Raw genomic sequence first — 17,294 nt, 5'->3', positions numbered from 1 at the left:
TTAGAGCCACCCCCCTTCCCCCACCCCACCCCCCCAGCCAGTCCGGTGCCTCCCACAGAGCCTCGGGGAGGCCTCCTGGGCGCCCCGCGGGAATGAGGTGAGGCGGGCCTGGAACGCGGGCTGGGGAGGGCCGAAGGCTCCTTGTTGGTCCTGGGGAAACCAGTGGCTAATGTCTGAACCCCCCATTCCCAGCTGTGGCCACACAACTGGCAACCGGGAGGCTCGCAGGCAGGTGGGGAAACCACAGAGGAGGGAGCAGGAGCCAGGGAGATTCCAGAGCACGTGGCCAGGCCTGGAATTCACACAATTGATATGCAAATCAAATGCAAATTTGTCTCACCACCACCTCAAAAATGGGCAGACCTGGCCTTTTGGTAGGGCATGTGGATCTGCGAGGGGTCCCCCAGCCTCTGCTGGCTTCCCTTCCGCTCCCCACCTACCCTTGTGTGCCACAGTAAAACCCAGAGCAAGTCCTGCCAATACCTCGGATTCACTTGGGACCTTCCTGCAAAGGACTTTCCCCTCTTTAGATGAAAGAGCCCAAAATACAGATGGGGAAAAAGAGGCCTTAAGAGATTCAGGTACTTTCCCCTGTTCTAACAAGCCACCTGGAGGATAGCAGGGCTCCTGGAACCTTCTGATGACTGCTCTAGGTCATCAGCATGCCAATGGGGGGAGGGGAAGGGGCCTGGAGCAGGAACCCTAAAACCTGGACTCTGGTCTCAGCTCTGCCCCTATCTTGCTGGGTCACCTTAATGGAGTTATGTTGCCTCTCTGAGCCTCAGTTTCCCTGAATGTCAAGTGCCCATCTCTGGAACAAGGCACTTCCAGCCTTTCTCCTTGTATCAGGTCATCATCTAGTGTTGCTGCCAAGAGGCCTTTGTGCCAATTCTCTCCCTCTTCATTATTACGAGCTCCCACCCCTCCCTGCTTCAGGCCAGCAGGGTGGAACCCCTAGCCAATCCCAGTTCTTCTCCAGCTCAAAACTCTCATTCGAAATTCACAATCTCATTTGGCAAGCCTCCCCCATTAACGCTGCTGAGCTGATTGCTCCTTTATTTGGGGGCCCCTCCATCTGTTTGTCCCTTCTTTTTTATTTTTTTTTATTTTATTTTTTTTTAACAGTTTTTTTTTTTAAAGATTTATTGATTGATTGATACATACATACATACAAGCACTGGGTACAGTCAGAAGCACGGGAGGGTGAGAGAATTCACCAGAGCCAGAGCGGGGAGCAGAGCAGGCAGAAGGACCGAAGGACACTGCTGAGGGGAGCAGCGGGCGGCAGGAGAGGTCTGCGGCCATGTGGGCCCCTCCTCCAGTGGCCGGGGAGCAGCCGGGGATCGAACTGGTGCTGCAGAGGCTGTGAGCAGCTTCGCAACCCAGCACTCAACCACTGCGCCACCAGGGAGGCCCTGTTTGTCCCTTCTATTTGCCCTTACTGACATGTCACTGAAAGACTTACTATCAGTATCTCTGAGAACGTGTGATAGCCCATTGTGCCCTCATCTCCACCTCCAGGTTGGAGGCAGGGCTGTCTCCTCCATTAGAGTAGGGGCTACTAGGACCTGGGTTCTCCCTGGGACAGAGAACCCCCATCAGGGTGGGACTGTGTCTTTCCTTTGCCTGGGATCTTTCCCGGGCTCTAGGACTATCCCCTTAGTGGTCCCCAAGCAGGGCTCAGCAGGAGTGTTCTGTAGGGGGAGGGGCCTGGACAGCCTGTCTCTCCCAGGTCTTCTGGGACCTGCTTCTCAGCGTACCCCTCATTCCCTGGTGGTGGTCAGGGCGGCAGCTTTCACTTCCTCACTCTTCTGCCCAGGAGTGATTCCACCTTTCCGCCCTTGGGAAACTCTGGCCTGGCATCTGCCCCCTTTCTGCCCTCCTCCTCTTCTCCCTGCTTCTCTCATTCCTCTCTAAGGCCTACAGGCAAGTGTTCACCATCTGCCATGTCAAAGCCTTCCTGGGACTGGCTCCCCAGCTCCTTGAGAACCCTGCTTGGCTGCCATCACCATCAAAACTGCCCTCCCCACTCCCAGCACACCTGTGTCTTCTTCTCCCTCCCCGTCTAGGCTTCCTGGGCCCTGCAGTCCAGGCTCTCAAAGTCCTAGGCTGCCCTCTCCACCCTGGAGCCCCAGCCTGAAAGGTTCCGGAGTAAACCTGAGGCACCCGCTCTAGCTGCAGGCGCCCTCCGTGCTTCCCTCCCTAGCTGCTTCTCTGTTATCTCCTCAGGGAGATTCCCTATCCTGGAACTCCATCACTGTATCTATTTTTTATCTTATATTTTATGTTTTTATTTATATACATTTTATATTCATTTGTGTACTACACTTGTCAGCCCAGCCTGAGCAAATTAATGCAAATGCAAAGCAAACCAGAGGCAAAAAGGCCTTGACACGGGAGGGCCCCCTCATCCTAGGAGAGGATCCCATGTCTGAAAGAGCCTCACTTCTCCTTCCAGAGATGGTCCTTTGACAGTCAGAGACATTGAGGCTGAGAGAGGAGAAGGAACTTGCTCATGCATTGCTGGTGGTTTGCAAAATCCTAAGGGCCGCTGACCTGAGTGGCAATGGGGTGAGCTTCCCCTCAGACCTTGCCCAGCGACACCTCTCCTTTCCCAGTCCCCATGGTGGGGTCCTTCTCCAGCCCCTGCCACTCCTGCCCTCAGCACAGCAGCCCCAGACTCCCCCACAGCTCCGTGGGCGTGGGTGATGGCAGTGGCTCCACGGGGCCTTGAGGAGAGTGGAGGGGCCTCTCTTGCCCCAATGAGAGCTCCCAGCAGCCTGTCCTGGTGCCTGAACCCCCACCACCGGCGTGTCTCTGGTCAGCGATGCGTGCACACGTGTTCTGTTTAAAGTCATATGGCCTGGGGGCTTGCTGACCGTCTCACATTACCACCTCAGCACAAAGTAGGAACTTGGGGCCCCCTCCCCGACCCAGACCCCTCTCAGATCGGGGTTGTTAGAGAGGACAAGGAAGGAGTTAAAGGAGGAGGGGGCACCGCCTGGACATACATTCAGTGGATGGACCTTTATTGAACACTTAGTGAGTCCAGGGCCTGAGGAGGCAGGGCGACCAGAGAGCCTCCCCTGGGGCTCAGGTTGGAAGGGCTGCAACATTTCCTAGGAGGCCCTCTTGATTTACCAGTAAGTCTGTGGGGGCTCAGGGAGGTACATTTAGAAAAGCATCTTCCTTAACCTTTCCCAGCAAAGAAGTCACTGCAGGTGGTGTGGGGATCACACTTCTAAAAGCCATGCTGGTGTTTTCTAGGTTCTCAGAGCTGCCTGGAGTTTTGCGCCCCAGGGAGGCAGAAAGCAGGGAGGAAGGTGCTGAGCAGATAAATCAGCTGGGGTTGGAGATGAGATGGGGACTTTTTCTTCAGGGCCACCCCCTTGGGCACATGGGGGGAGTGGTTGCTACCTGACCTGGTGCCCTCCAGCAGAGGAAGGTCTCACATACTCAGGCCTCCCAGCCAAGGCTGATTCATCTCCTGGGGGAGGGGGGAGGGCAGGGCACCTTCTTTAGGGGTCTACAGGGGTGAGTTCCCATGGTGACAGATGCAGGAATGTTCAAACAGAGACTTCAGAGCATACTCCCTACTTCCCCCACCCCTCACCCCTATCAGGGCCTCCTGGAGTCAGTGTCTAGGCCAAGGGGAAAGGGGCTGAGAGGAAAGGAGTTGAGGAAGCAGAAATAGAGGCTGAGAGCTGAGGCGAAAGGAGGGAGGCCGCCCCTCCTCCCTGGGTGCCTGGCTTTTGATGCTGGGGGTGCTGAGACATCTCCTGTCCCGGAAACTCAAGGCCAGACAGATAAACACAGATGGAGGGAGAGACTCAGCTACTTTATTTATGGGCCCAGTGACAGGCCCTCTCCTGTCTCAGAGTCACTAATCTACCAGGCGGAAGAGACATCCCACCCCTTCGCCACCCTCTTCCCTCCCTCCTGAGACTGGGGCTGAGCCAGGCTCCAAGCTTCCCCCCCCCCCTTGCCAGTCAGGCGGGGGCCTGGATGCCAGCTCCTGCAGGGTTGGGTGGGGCTGTCCAGGGGCTCGAGAGACACCCTCTCCTTTCCTATCCCGCAACAAAATTGGGACCACACTTCCCAGCCTTTGCTCTTCCCCACCATGTCCCTGTTTTGAATGGACCCTAGGGAGTCTTTGGCCCTGCCAGGGACACCCACCCCATAAATGGGCCAGAGCCCAGGAGGATGGTCTAGTTGCCAGCTCAAGAGGTCCTTCCCACGGAAAGTTCAAGAATCTTGACTTGGGAAGTGCCTGGGGAGACCCCTGGGCCAGTCCAACCTGGGTCTATCCAGGGCAGGGGCTGATGGGGAATTCCCTGATGTCCTTAAAGACTCAGGCGCAGAGTGGAAGGGTCCTGAATCCCTGCAGTGTTTCCCTTGAGTGGCAATTGGCACCCACATAAAGGGCGCTCTGGGGACTTCCTCCTCTGCACCTTCACCCCCCACCCCCCACACTACACACACCTGCTCCTGATATCCCCTTGAGAAGAGTTAACCCTCTGTGGCTGTTTGGGGCAGGGGACACTGAGGTGGCCAGGCCTCCCATCCCATCAGCTATGAGATGTGAATTTCTCTACACACAGCCCTCCCCACCCCCACCGTGTCCAGCAGCACAGCTCTTTATCCTGCTGTTTTCATCCAGGTCTACTGCAAATCTGCGTAGAGGGGGGAATAGTTCAGCCTTCCAGGGAGAATGGGTCTCTCAGGTCCCAGGGTCTGAGATCAGAGAGCAGCAAAAGGGCAGGGAGAGGAGGTCAGGGAAGGGGCAGATCCCTACCTGGCGGTGGCTTTGAGGCCGGACACAAGGAGTCTTTAAAGCCCCAGAGATTCTGGGATTTGGCTCTTAGGATCAGACGCCCGGCTCCCTGACTCACAGGCGGCCAGACAGGGGCCTGTTCAACTCGCCTTTCTCTCATTCATTCATTTAAGTGACTTTGGGTCATCCATGGGCCACAGAGGAACGTCACCAGAACGACCTGCGTCCCTCCCCTCTCCTGCCTTACCCCTCCCAGGCCTGCCTTTCCCCTCCCCCCTCCGCAGCCCCTCATCTAGCAGCTTCCACCCAGGCTGGGGAAAGGGGGAGTTTGGAATCCCGGCCCAGATTTGCTGGGAAGTGTCAAGCAGTTTCTATTCTGGATAAATGGGCATCACTTAAAAATCAATGGTGTTCGCGGGCCTCGCCCCCTAAAAGTTTCATTTCTCCTCTAGGAAGCTCTTCCCGTGACCCCGCCCACCCTCCCTCTCAACTTTCTTCCCATTCTTCCAGCGCCACCTCAAGAATTCCTTTCCTTCGCTCTCTGTCCTTGTTTCTGAACTCTGCCCAGGAATCAGGAATGCGCTGTCTTCCTCCTCAGGCTGGGAAATCTCTGTGGTCAAGAACAATGTCTCCCCTCTCTGACCAACTCCCTGCAGAGTCTCCTTAGGGACCTGCTCCAGGCCCTGGGCCCAGGACCCTGCCCGAGGCCAGGTGGCCCACAGCAGGGGGGAGGGAGGAGAGGGGAAGAGGGGAGGCACGGCCATTTCTCCACTCAGGTAAACAGATCACTCCAAAGGTAAGCCAGGGAGCAGCAGGGGCGGACGGAAAGACTGCCTGGTGGAGGCGACTTTTAAGTTGAAACGGACAAGAAGGAAGGAAGGTTTTTCTGTCCGGAGCCCCTCCTCCTGCTCTCCCCCGGCCCCCAATTCCCACTTGCTTCTTCTTTGGAGACCCAAGCAGAGGGCAGTGGGGTCTGTCCCATGTCTTTTGTAAAGTCATGGTGCTCCCTCCTCCCACTTGCCTGCCCTTCCCACCCTGAGGGCCCTGGCTCCTAGCCCAGTGTCAGCCTGCTCCTGCCCCACCCAGAACCGGCTGGGGAGGCAGTGCCTCCTCTTCCTCACTGCAGCTGCCAACCCCAGGCCCCCTCCCGCCTAGGAGAGGCAGCGCGGACATGTGAAGCAGCGCGCGGACACTCTGAACTCAGGGGTGTGGCCCTGCCCTGACAGGGAAGGTGGACGAGTGCTCAGCTTGGGTGTGTTCTCATCCCGTCTGTCCCCTCCCTCCTTCAGGTGCTTTTGGCATCCTGGGTATAGGAAAGACCATTTCATCTCCCCCTGCCCATGCCTCAGGTCTCCACGAGCACCTCTTTGGGGTCTTTGGCAAAGGAACCCCACCCCGCTCCCTGGTCTTCTCAGTCGATGAAGGGAGCCCCTTCTGTCCACCAGCGGACAGTGCATCCTTGTCACGGCTGTGCTTTCTGCTCCAGGTCTCTGAGGTCGCCCTGAGACCACCGCCTCTTGCGTCCTGCTGGAGATAAGGGGCTGGACCTGGCCACTACAGCCAGAGACCCACAGTCACCAGTGACTGGCTTCCCTGTGAGGGCCATCCCTGCGGGCAGACAGTTGCTGCCCAGAAAGGAACCTCTTTCCTTTTGCCAGCTGCCCCCAGAGCTCTCGCTGCCCGAGCCCTTACCGTGGGCCAGACACCCGGTTTCTCATTTCATCTGTACCACCCGTGAGGTGGTTTATTTATTTATTTTTTTATTTTGTGGGCCCCTCGCTGGCGGCCTGGGAACGAACTGGCGCCGCAGAGGCTGCGGGCAGCCTCACAGCCCAGCCCTCAACCACTGCGCCACCAGGGGAGGCCCGAGGTGGGTTTTATTATTACCCCATTTTATAGATGAAAAGGGAGGAAATGGAAGCTCTGGTTGCACTTCCCCACCAGAACACAGCCTCCTTTGCGCCAGAACACAAGTCATTGTTTCAGGCCAGAGGCAGTGACCTCTGTGGACCAAGCCCTGCCCTGGGCAACTGGTGGGCAGCAGGGGGCACATGAGGCATGGTCCTCTCTTGAGAGTACATTTTGGTGAGTTTTCTGATGGAGACAAGACCACTGACCTCTGAGAGCTGCTGATCTGAAAGAGGAGTTGGATGGTACTTGAAAAATCAGTCATTCCCTGCCCTAATGCCACCACCCAGGCTCGCACCCCAGAGGCCTCCATGACCCTCTTTGTGTCCTATTTACGAGCCTAGTTTCCTGCCGACCTCCTTGGGAACAGAGATGTGAATCCTCTTCCCTGAGAACAAGAGAAAATCCTTTTCTGAGGTTGAAGGATGCTTGTGAGGCACAAAGACCTGTAGACTCCTGGGGCTGACAGTCTCGCTTGGAGGAAAGTTCTCTCGGCCTATTTGAGCTGTCCTGCCCGGAAGCCGGGGAATGACTGGGATGAACTCTGAAGGCATCTCTGAATTCCATCCTCTCCCATTTCCTCTTCTTCATCCTGGCCAAGCTCTGAGGATTATGACAGTGCGGGCAATAAAAAGTGCCTAATTGGTTGTTGTCCAGCCGGGCTGCTCCCCATTTCCCTGGGCGGGGGCGGGAAACTGGCTGAGTCAGTTTCACTTTTGCTATTGCCCAGTTTCCCGATGGTTGCTGGGCGCTAGCGGAAGCAGAGCACCCAGTGGGAGTCAGTCGCTGAGCCTGAGGCTGCTTCTGAGTCGGGACGCAGAGGGCCCCCGGAAAGGACCAGAAGTTAGGTTCTGCTCCTTCCTTGTGGCCAGGGGACCACGCGCCCCCTCCTCTCACCACATGAATGTGGGGAAGAGGCTCAAAAGATGCCCTCTGCCCTTGCCTCACAGACAGCACCCCTGGCTATGGAGGAGAGGCAGCGGTGGGACCAGGGGCTCCAGAGCCTGGCTGCCGGGGTTAGAATCCTGACTTCCATTATCCAGCTGAGTGATCTTGGGCAAGTGACCGAAGCACGTTGTCTCAGTTTTCTCGTCTGTAAAGTGGGGCGAAGTACATGCAAAGTGCTTAGAACTGGTCTGGCGTGTAGTAAGTGTTCAATAAATGGTAGCCGCTCACCTCTCCTGCCCTGGCAGTGGGAATGGGGAGATGGGATGTGAGTCGGGCTGACTCTGGGTAAGGCGGGATGGGGAGGAGTGGGTAAGATGACTTCTGGCACAGAGGATGTGGGCTTCCCAGTGTCCCCTCTTTTCTTTTTTAAATATTTATTTATGCATACAAGAACTGGGGTGTAAGCCAGAGGTGCGGGGGGGGGGAGGGGGGAGGGGTGGTGGTGGTGAGAGGACTCACCAGAGACAGTGGGGAACAGAACAGGCGGATCTACTGAAATCCACTGCTGAGGGGAGCAGCGGGCAAGAGAGAAGAGGTCTGCTGCGCCATGTGGGTAGCTCCCTGGCCAGCTGGCTTCATAGCGCTATGTGGCTATGTCTTTAACCCCTGCGCCACCAGGGAGGCCCCTGTCTCTCTTCTGGCAGCAAGTCCCCCCAAAGCCAGAGGTGTCAGAGAGACCCTGGAGTGGGAAATCCTCTGTCTGCTAGGCTTCATGGGACTCCACCTGAGCCCCTTCTCTCACCGCCCACATTGTCTCACCCAACCTCCAGCAGAAAGGTCACTCTAGCCCAGCATCGCTCCTCCTCGTCCTGCAAAACTGCTCAAGCCCCCCTACCCTTTTCCCTCTGAGAAGCTTTCCTGGACTGTCCCCTCCATCAGAGATGCCCTGCTCCTCTGAGGCGCCCTTGTCCTCCTCCTCTTCCTTCCTGAGCCCATCCTGCAAGTCCTTCTCCAGCCAGAGGTCCCCAAGCCTGCCCTTTCCCAGCCAGCCCCAGTCCTGAGACTCAACCAGGGCCTGGTGCTCTGTCGCTCTTCCTCATCTGGGGTGAGTGTCCAGTCTCCCCCATCAGATTGGGAAGGGAAGAACCGCATTCCACAGGACCACACAAGTCCTCCGTGACCCCTCCAGGTCTCAGCCGCTGCAACCCCCTTCCCATTCCTCAAGCTCCCCGTTTTGATCCAGGAAAGCAGCATAGTCACTGGGCTGCCTGCCACCTCTGACTGCACCTGGGGGCTTGGCAGACAGACAGCCACCTGTCTCAGGAGGCTCAGGTGGATGCTGGTAGGCCGTGGAGGCCCACGTCCTCCCCATCAGAGACCCCCCAAAGCCCCTCAAGGGCTAGTCACTGCCACAACAGACCATTCAGCTACAAGGTCCAAACCCAGTTAGGCAGCCTCAATGCCAGAGAAGCAAGGGAGGGGGAAGCCCCAGAAAGTGCCCCCACCCAAGAGCTGCCCTTCTCAGAAACCCTTTTCCTCTTTTCCCTGACACTACTGTCTGTTGGGGGAGAGAGGCTGATGGGTGGGGGTGGGGGTGTGGAGTGGGAGGAACTCTGGTTGGCCCCTAGGGGGGCAGCCGAGATTTATGGGACTGGATTTTTACAGGCTGGGGAGAGGCCCCAGGCAGGAGCTGTGGAGCCGACTGAGGAGCCAACGCATAAAACCTCCCTACATGAAAGTCAGTGTGGCAGCAGCTCCCCCAGGCCTGTAGGTGGTGAAAGATTTACAGCTCTTGCACAAGGCCTGGAGGGGGCCTGGGGGAGCTGCAAGGACACTTCAGAGCCAGAATAACTCCCCACCAAGGCCTTCACCTTTCTCCTCTAGGAAAAAAAGTTACTCACCAATAGAACAGGTTGGAGCTGCCAGAAAGATGGTTATCGATGTGGGGTCCCTGCCTCACCTGGAGACAAGGTGACTCCCAACCTCCTCCCCCACTGGGACTCTCCTCCCAGGTCAGGGAGAGGTGCCTGGGGCATCTTCCAGGAGGGGCCTCCCTCTGGAGACGGTGGGGCTCAGGCAAGCTCCTGTGGTCTCTTTCCAGAACAGGAAAGGGGCAGTGGTGGCCTGGAAGTGGGGCAAGATACTGGCCAATTTCAGAAGAGTCCTGACATTCCAGGCACACTTTCAGAGTGGCCACTGGAGTAGGAGACAAAGAAGGCGCCGCAAGAACAGAGCACAGAAAGCCCCTTGCTTCGGGCCAGCTCTCATTTCAGTGTGTGGACCAAAGGGCCGAGCTAGGAATCTCATGGCCAGAAGCTGCCCAGTCCCACAAACTCAGCATCCAGCTTTCCCTTAGAAGGAGCCCTCGCTCCCTCCCCACCCGGGGAAGATCATCTGGTGTCATGGCCAGTGTCTAGGACTTGACACTGGGGGCAGCTCAGCTGGTTTAAGGGCTTGTTGATGCCTCCTCCCAATCTCTGGGTTCTGTACCCTAGTACCCTGGTCCCCCACATTCCCTGCCCCTGTGTGGAGCAGCCCTGCACCTCAGATAGCTGGGGGAGGGGCACACTGCTAACCACTTGAAAGGGCCAGCTAAGTATCCTGGGACAGGTGAGGAGCCGGAGCCTTTGAACTGGCAGGGGGGCAGGGGCAGCAGCCGGAAGATGGAAATCCTGGGCTGGGGACGGCTGGGCTGGGGGCTGCATCACCGCAGAGAGAGGCATGGGAAGCAAGCTCCATAAAAGGCTGAGCCACCCTCTCTCTAGCTTGGCCTTCTCCTCCCCACCCTTTAGTCCAACCTCCCAAGACCAGAGCTGGCACTGAGACAGTCCACTGAGTAATGTCTCGGGTGCCCAGCCAGGTGGGCATGGACTTGCCCATCGCCAGGCCCCACCCTGAGTGGTCAATCAGCACTCCTCAGGGGTGCAAGGGGGAGAGGACAGAGGCACTGCCCTTTTAATCCGGGCACTGGTCTGATCCAGCCCAACTAACTGGCAAGAAGTTGGGGTGTGGAGCCTGAGATTGGAGAGAAGGGGGGTGCGGACCAGCTGTGCCTGTACCCTCCTCTCCCCTTCTGATTGGCAGGCGGTGAAGGGAAGGAGGACTATTTAGAGGTCAGTGCTCTAGAAGGGAGGGGGAGGAAGTCAGAGAAGATGATTTTGCTCCCTTGGCCCCCAACCCCCCTGCCACCAGCTTCAGACTCCAGGCTCAAGGAGGAGTGGGCCGGGCTGGTCAGGACCTGCCTCCAGCCTGCCTTCCTCCCCAGCAGGTCGGGGGAAAATTGCTCTCCTGGTACTCCTTTTTATTTTTTGAAGCCAGATCAAAGGTGGGACCCAGCTGGGAGCCCTAGTAAAATCTCAACAATGTGGAGCCTTGGAGTTTCAGCCTGGAAACTAGGAGCTGGGGGAGGGACCATCCCAGGCCTGGCTGCAGGGTCAGGGGAGAGAGGGATAGTGGAGACGGGTGTGCAGCTGGCGGGTGGGGGATGGTCATGGAGGATCTGTCATGCAGAATCCAGGCAGGTTGGCGGTCACCTTGGTGTCCACCTTGGTGTTTTCAAATCTGGGACCCACCCACATACGTGTCCCCCAAAGTCAGTGTTCTGAGTTTGGAACCTAGATTCGAGGTTGGTATCAGCCAGTATCCCCCCTCATCCCTCCACTGCCCTCTTCCGTCAGCTGGTCAGCTGCTCTGGGGCATTACTTTCCATACATTAGATAATCTTGCTTCCTTTTGAGGCAAACAAAAGCACATTCCCTGTTCCATGTCTGGGTTCAGATTGGAAAAAAGCATCTCTCTGTTGGTTTTATGTTTTCCTGGGTGAAGTCTCGAAGCTCAGACCTAGTCACCTGCCCCAGTACCTTTCTCTTCCTCCCTGTGTTCCTGCCTCAGTGTCTTTTTTTTTTTTTTTAAAGATTTATTTATATATGCATACGAGAGCTGGGGTACAGGCCAGAGTTGCAAGAGGTGAGAGGATTCACCAGAGACAGAGTGGGGAACAGAACAGGCAGACTGGCTGAAATACACTGCTGAGGGGAGCAGCAGGCAAGTCAAGAGAAGTCTGCTGTGCCATGTGGGTTTCTTCCTGGTCGGCCAGGGATCGAACTCGTGCTGCAGAGGCTGTGGATCCCTCATAGTGCGGTGCTTGACCTTGCGCCACCAGGGAGGCCCCTCAATGTCTTCTTGTGTCTGCACAATAATTACCATTGCTGTTCAGGAGGCCTCCTCCTTCCTCTTGAGGGCTGCCACATCCCCTCTGTGCTCTGAAACACTGTGCCATCCTCAATATTTTGGCTGGAAGGATTCATGGGGTTCATCACCCCACCCTGATTTTCAGGGTGCATACATGCCAGACCTTAGCAGTGGATATGTATGGGGTCCTCGGAGGCCCTGCATTTCTTTCCTCATGATCCCAGAAGTCTGGAGAGGCTCAGTCCTGACTGGCACCAGTCAGACTCGAGGCCTGTCCTAGAGAACAGAGGAAGGTCTCCCCAGGGCCCTGGTTGGCCCTGAGAGGCTCTCTTTCAAGAGAACTGGGAGGTCTCTCCTTGTTACCCTAAGCAACTATCCTTTTTTGAAAGATTTATTTTATTTATTTATACATATAAGAGTGGGGTATAGGCCAGAGATACAGGTGCAGGGGTGTGAAAGGATTCACCAGAGACAGAGTGGGGAGCAGAACAGGCAGATCCACTGAAATACACTGCTGAGGGGAGCAGTGGGGAGACAGGAGAGGTCTGCTGCGCCATGTGGGTTATGTTGCAGTGACTGCCAATAACTTCATAGTGCTGAGACTTAACCCCTTGCACCACCAGGGAGGCCCCCTAAGCAACTATGCTTTGCCACAGATCTGACTTCCAGATGTTGCAGTCGCTGGCAAGGCAGAGCTGGGATGAACAGTGAGCAAGTGTGTTGCGCGTGTGTATGTTTGTATGTGGGCACACACACACCTAGATGGGTTTGGGTATGGAGGAGAGGAAGGAGAGAGTGCTGCTCTACAATCCTGCTGTCACTCACAAGTGCACTGTGTGACCTTAGCCAACTCCATCGCCCTCTTAGAGCCTAGGTTTCCCCTGGCCATAAAATATGGGGTTAATTGTCCCTCCTAGGGAAGCTAGGAGGGTTAATTGGGCACTGGCTCTGAAGTGTCTAGGAAGAGAAGGAGATCTATAAATGTAAGGGATCATTAGAGGGTATTTCACAGCCGTTTTGTGGGCCCCAATGTTGTTATTAATATTATTATTGTTATTGTTATCGCCACCATCGCCCACTTCCCGAGTCTCTCTGCCAGCTGGTTTGGCGCTGCCAGGTGAAGAAGTTAAGCACTGAGCCCAGCATCACAGCCAATGGGCTCACGGAATCCACACCCTCCACCCGAGGGTGTCTGGGGAACCCCAGGAAGCCAGCAATGGGGCTTTGACAGAGGGGGAAAGGGCTGAGAAGAGAGGGAGAGAGTGACCCTCCAGGGAAATTTACACCACCCTTTGTCCCTGGGGACGTTTCCAGTCGCTATGGGGAGACTGGACTCAGAGAAACCGACTGAGCAGCCACCTGGAGCTGCGGGGATGTGCCAGGTGGGGTGCAGAGGGACTGAGTTCGTGGAGTGGCTGAGATGGAGAGAGGCTGTTAAGGGGCCATGAGCAGGCTGGTAGGAAGCGAGTCTGTGAGGAGGCAAACGGTTCTTTTCAAGGAACCCCTTTGGAGAGACTAGAAGAGAGAATAGAACATACTCTCAGCTTACAGGTGAATCAGGGCACGAGCCTGGCAAAGAGTAGGCACTCAACACACGCTTGTTTAACTGAACTTCCCTATCTGCCTTCCTGTTCCTGTAAGGTTTAAAAACCTGGCAACTGCTTTTGGGAATGCCTTGGGTGACCCCTGGTGGTGACACATAAAGACTGTGGGGACTCAGGAGCCTTCCACTTAAAGGGCTCCTTCTGCTTGGGGTGTAGTGGGGCCTGTGGTACTCTTTCTTCCTGAAGATCCACAAGCTGCATCCCAAGGGCTTGGGGACAAGACAAACCAGGGAAAGAAGAACACCTTGTGGAGGATGGGTGGAATGTCCCCGCTGGGAGATTCCATGGCAGTTGGTAGACAGCCATCGGTTTGGTCAGGGGATCCAGGGGCAGGCAGAGAGGTGATGAGTCAGGGCAGGGGTCAGGAGTGGCATCCTGGGTAGTGAAGAAAGAGGGGTCGCCATATGTGTGTATTTGGGGTACAAAGTGGAGTAGCTGCCAGAGTATACCAGGAAGATACATTTTACAGCCTCTGCCAATTTTTTTTTAACATTTATTTATTTTTATACAAGAGATGGGGTACAGGCCAGATGTGCGGGAGGGTGAAAGGATTTGCCAGAGACAGAGTGGGGAGCAGAACAGGCAGACAATAGAAATACACTGCTGAGGGGAGCAGCAGGTGCGACAGGAGAGGTCTGCTGCGCCATGTGGGTTTCTCCCTGGCCAGCCCGGAATCGAGCCCATGCTACAGAGGCTGCGGACAGCTTCATAGTGTGGTGCTCAACCCACTGTGCCACCGAGGAGGCCCTTCTGCCAATTTTTCATGTTCATAGAAGACTGAAGAAACCTGGATAGTTGAACTCCTAGATGGACCTAGGGAAAAAAAAAAAACAACTTAATAACTATGATTCATTTCAATTGGGTGTTTGTCCCATCATATCTTTCTCTGAGAATCTAATAGGGCCAAGGATGGTTTGGAACGTCTGCAAGTGTGATTTCTCCACAGATGGGAAGAGAAGAGACTAGAACACAGTAGAAAAACCATGGGAGGGGGAAAGGAAGAGGTAGAGGCTATAGGGAGACCCTTGGGGCAGAAGAAACAGCCTTTAGAAGGTTGAGTTTGCTGTACTCTTTGAAGCTAGCAACCATAAAGCTATCTGTGAGAACCCACAGATAGTCAAGGACTAGGACACTAATATTCTTGTAATTTCTGGACATCCAGCACCAGCTGCACCATGGTCCTTTCAGGGGAAGTCTGAGAAGGATTTGGGAGCTTCTGCGTCCCTCCCCTTAGCCCCCTCAGCATCCTCAGGGATAGAGGCTCACTCTCTTATACTAATGAGTTAGGTGGGACAACCACATGCAGAAGAAAAGGACAAGGAGCAGGCCAAGAAACAGAAAATGCAAAAATGAAGAGGGAAAGGGGTTAAGAGGCAGACAGGGAAGGACACGTGAAATAGAGGTGGAGGAAGCTGTCTCTGGAAGAGAGGCAGATAAGTCTGTGAAAAGTGTTAAAAGGATGTAGTCAGTCAACAAACGTTTGCTGTGCACCTACTATACATTCAGCAATGTGCTGGGAATGGGAGGTGCAGAGGTAGGCAAGACAAACATGGAACTTTTAGGTAAAATGTGAAGAATGGGTAGCTTTGAAAATTAGGAATGGAGAGGACACGGCAACTTAGAGCAAGAGGCTGAAAGCACTTGGAAACAAGAGAAATAATACCGAGAGCAAACCTGCCCCCAGATGCACCAGGGGAGGAGATCTTGTCTCCCCTGATTGATGTTGAGACACAGCTGGAACCACCTGTCGGCTCTGACTCCAGGAAAGGAGGCAGGTAGGGCGGGCAGGGGAGGAGTGTGGAGAGGGGAGGGACAGGAGTGGGTAGGGATGGAGGGTACAGACTGTATTTTACTTGGGCACCCTCAGTGGGGAGATACCTTTGGGCTAAGGAGTGGTTTCTCAACACTTGCCTGCCCAGTGAACTCACCTGAGATTCTTAATACCATTTGTAGGTCCCACCCTCAGAGATTCCGATTTCTTTGGCCTGGGATGGGACTCAGACTTCAGATTTTATTAAAAGTCCTCTAGGGTGTCTAAGTAGCAGCCAGAAAGAAAGTAGGCATTAGGGGGCTGGCCACCGGCCTCCCTCTTCTCTGTTGAGGAGGAGGCCATCTGGAAAGATACAGTCTCTGGGAAGGGACATTGTGAGGTGATTTTGGGGGGTTGTAAATGAGAATAGCTTAATGGTCCTGACAGAGGTAAAAGGGGGTCCTCCTCTTAGAAAATGTCCCATGCCTCTGGTAAGAGAGGAACCAAATAGCCTAGAAATGAAGAGAAAAATAATCGAGAAAATGGTGACCTATAAAAGGGAATAACCATTCAGTAATTCAGAATTGCTGCCAAATTCTTCTAAGTTTTCACACCCTATCTGGCCCCTTCCCCCACACCCCAAACACTCACACTTTTTTTTTTTCCACTTCTGCTGTCTTTATGATTAGTCTTCTGTGGTAGGAGCACAGCTGCCCCCAGATTGCATCCCATAAGAGGTTTGGCAGTGGCCCAGTAGGAATATTCAACCCCACCTCCCCCCAAAAAAATCCCTACACCCTAACAACTGAGTCACTGAACCCGGGTGGAGTCCTTGGTTTTGACAATGAAGCAATCTTAACTTGAAAAGTGGCCTGGGAACAGAATGTATGGTCTATATAAACAAGTCATATGCATTTGCATATAATTATATGCAAATATCCATTATTTACCTCAGAGTCCATTTCCTGCCAGTTGTCTGTGTACTGGCCTCTATCCTTCCACTGCAGCTCTAGCAGGGGAGTCAGCAATGAAAACAATAGTGCGTGAGCAAGTGAAGCTCTTTGCATGTGATAAGAACAATCCAAGGAAGGGAAAAGCTTTGGCTGGGCAATAGTTTTGGTTTTCAGATTTTGAATAGGGTCTTGAAGGATGCATAGGAGTTTACCAGGAGAAAGGAAGGGGAATAGAGAGAGAAGTTTAAGTATTTAGGAATGGTGGAATCTTTCTCTGAGGCAAAAGAGATTTGTAGGGAGGGAATTGGGTGTGGGGAGGAGATGAAGCTTGATATCATGCACTAGAGTGTGAAGGCTTCCATTTGCCTAGAAAGGAGTTTGGGCTTTTTATCCAGATGGGTGTAGGGAGTCAATGGAAGATCTTAACTAGGGCCTCCCCGTGGTGCAGGTGGTTGAACACAGCGCTGTGAACCTGTCCGCAGCCTGTGCAGCACAGGTTCGATCCGGGCCAGCGAGATGCCCACATGTGGCGGCCGACCTCTCCTGTCTCCGCTGCTGCTCCCCTCAGCAGTGTATTTCAGTCACTCTGCCTTTTCTGTTCCCTGTTCTGTCTCTGGTGAATCCTCTCACCCTCCTGCACATCTGGCCTGTATCCTGGTTCTTGTATGCATGAACAAATAAATCCTAAAAAAAGATAGTATTTCTTTTTAAAAAAGAAAAATCTTAACTAGAGGAGTGATATCTGCTAAAGTCTTGTTTTTTATTTAATTTTTTAAAAATCTTGTTTTTTAAAGGCTAAGACCATGAGGGGTAGCCTAGAAGAGACAATATTTCAGCAATTAATATTCAGCAATTGCTGTGTACAGGGCATTCTGCTCTGCATTTTTTTTTTTATTATTTTATCACACCAAACCTTTATTACAATGATTTTCAGAAAGGAAGAAGGAAGGAGGTGGAGAGGGGGAGAAAAAGATAGGATTGGATAGAAAATATCAATACATCGCAGGTAGTAGGGTAAATACTGTCCTCTGAAACTTTGTTACCCTGCTCACAAACGTTTAAGTGTACGCATTTGCAGATTTATTATGCTGGTTCCACAGCGTTCTGGTTTGAGGTCAGCTGACTTTCGACTTTGCTATGGCGCAAAAGTGATGGAACCAAACTTACAATTGTGGGTTTTCTTTTCCCCAAGCTACCAGTGCGCTACTCTGTTGTGCTAGCAGTAG

This window comes from Talpa europaea (assembly GCF_964194135.1).
Source record: "Talpa europaea genome assembly, chromosome: 7".
NCBI lineage: Eukaryota > Metazoa > Chordata > Mammalia > Eulipotyphla > Talpidae > Talpa > Talpa europaea.
Note: the sequence above shows the minus strand (reverse complement) of the source record.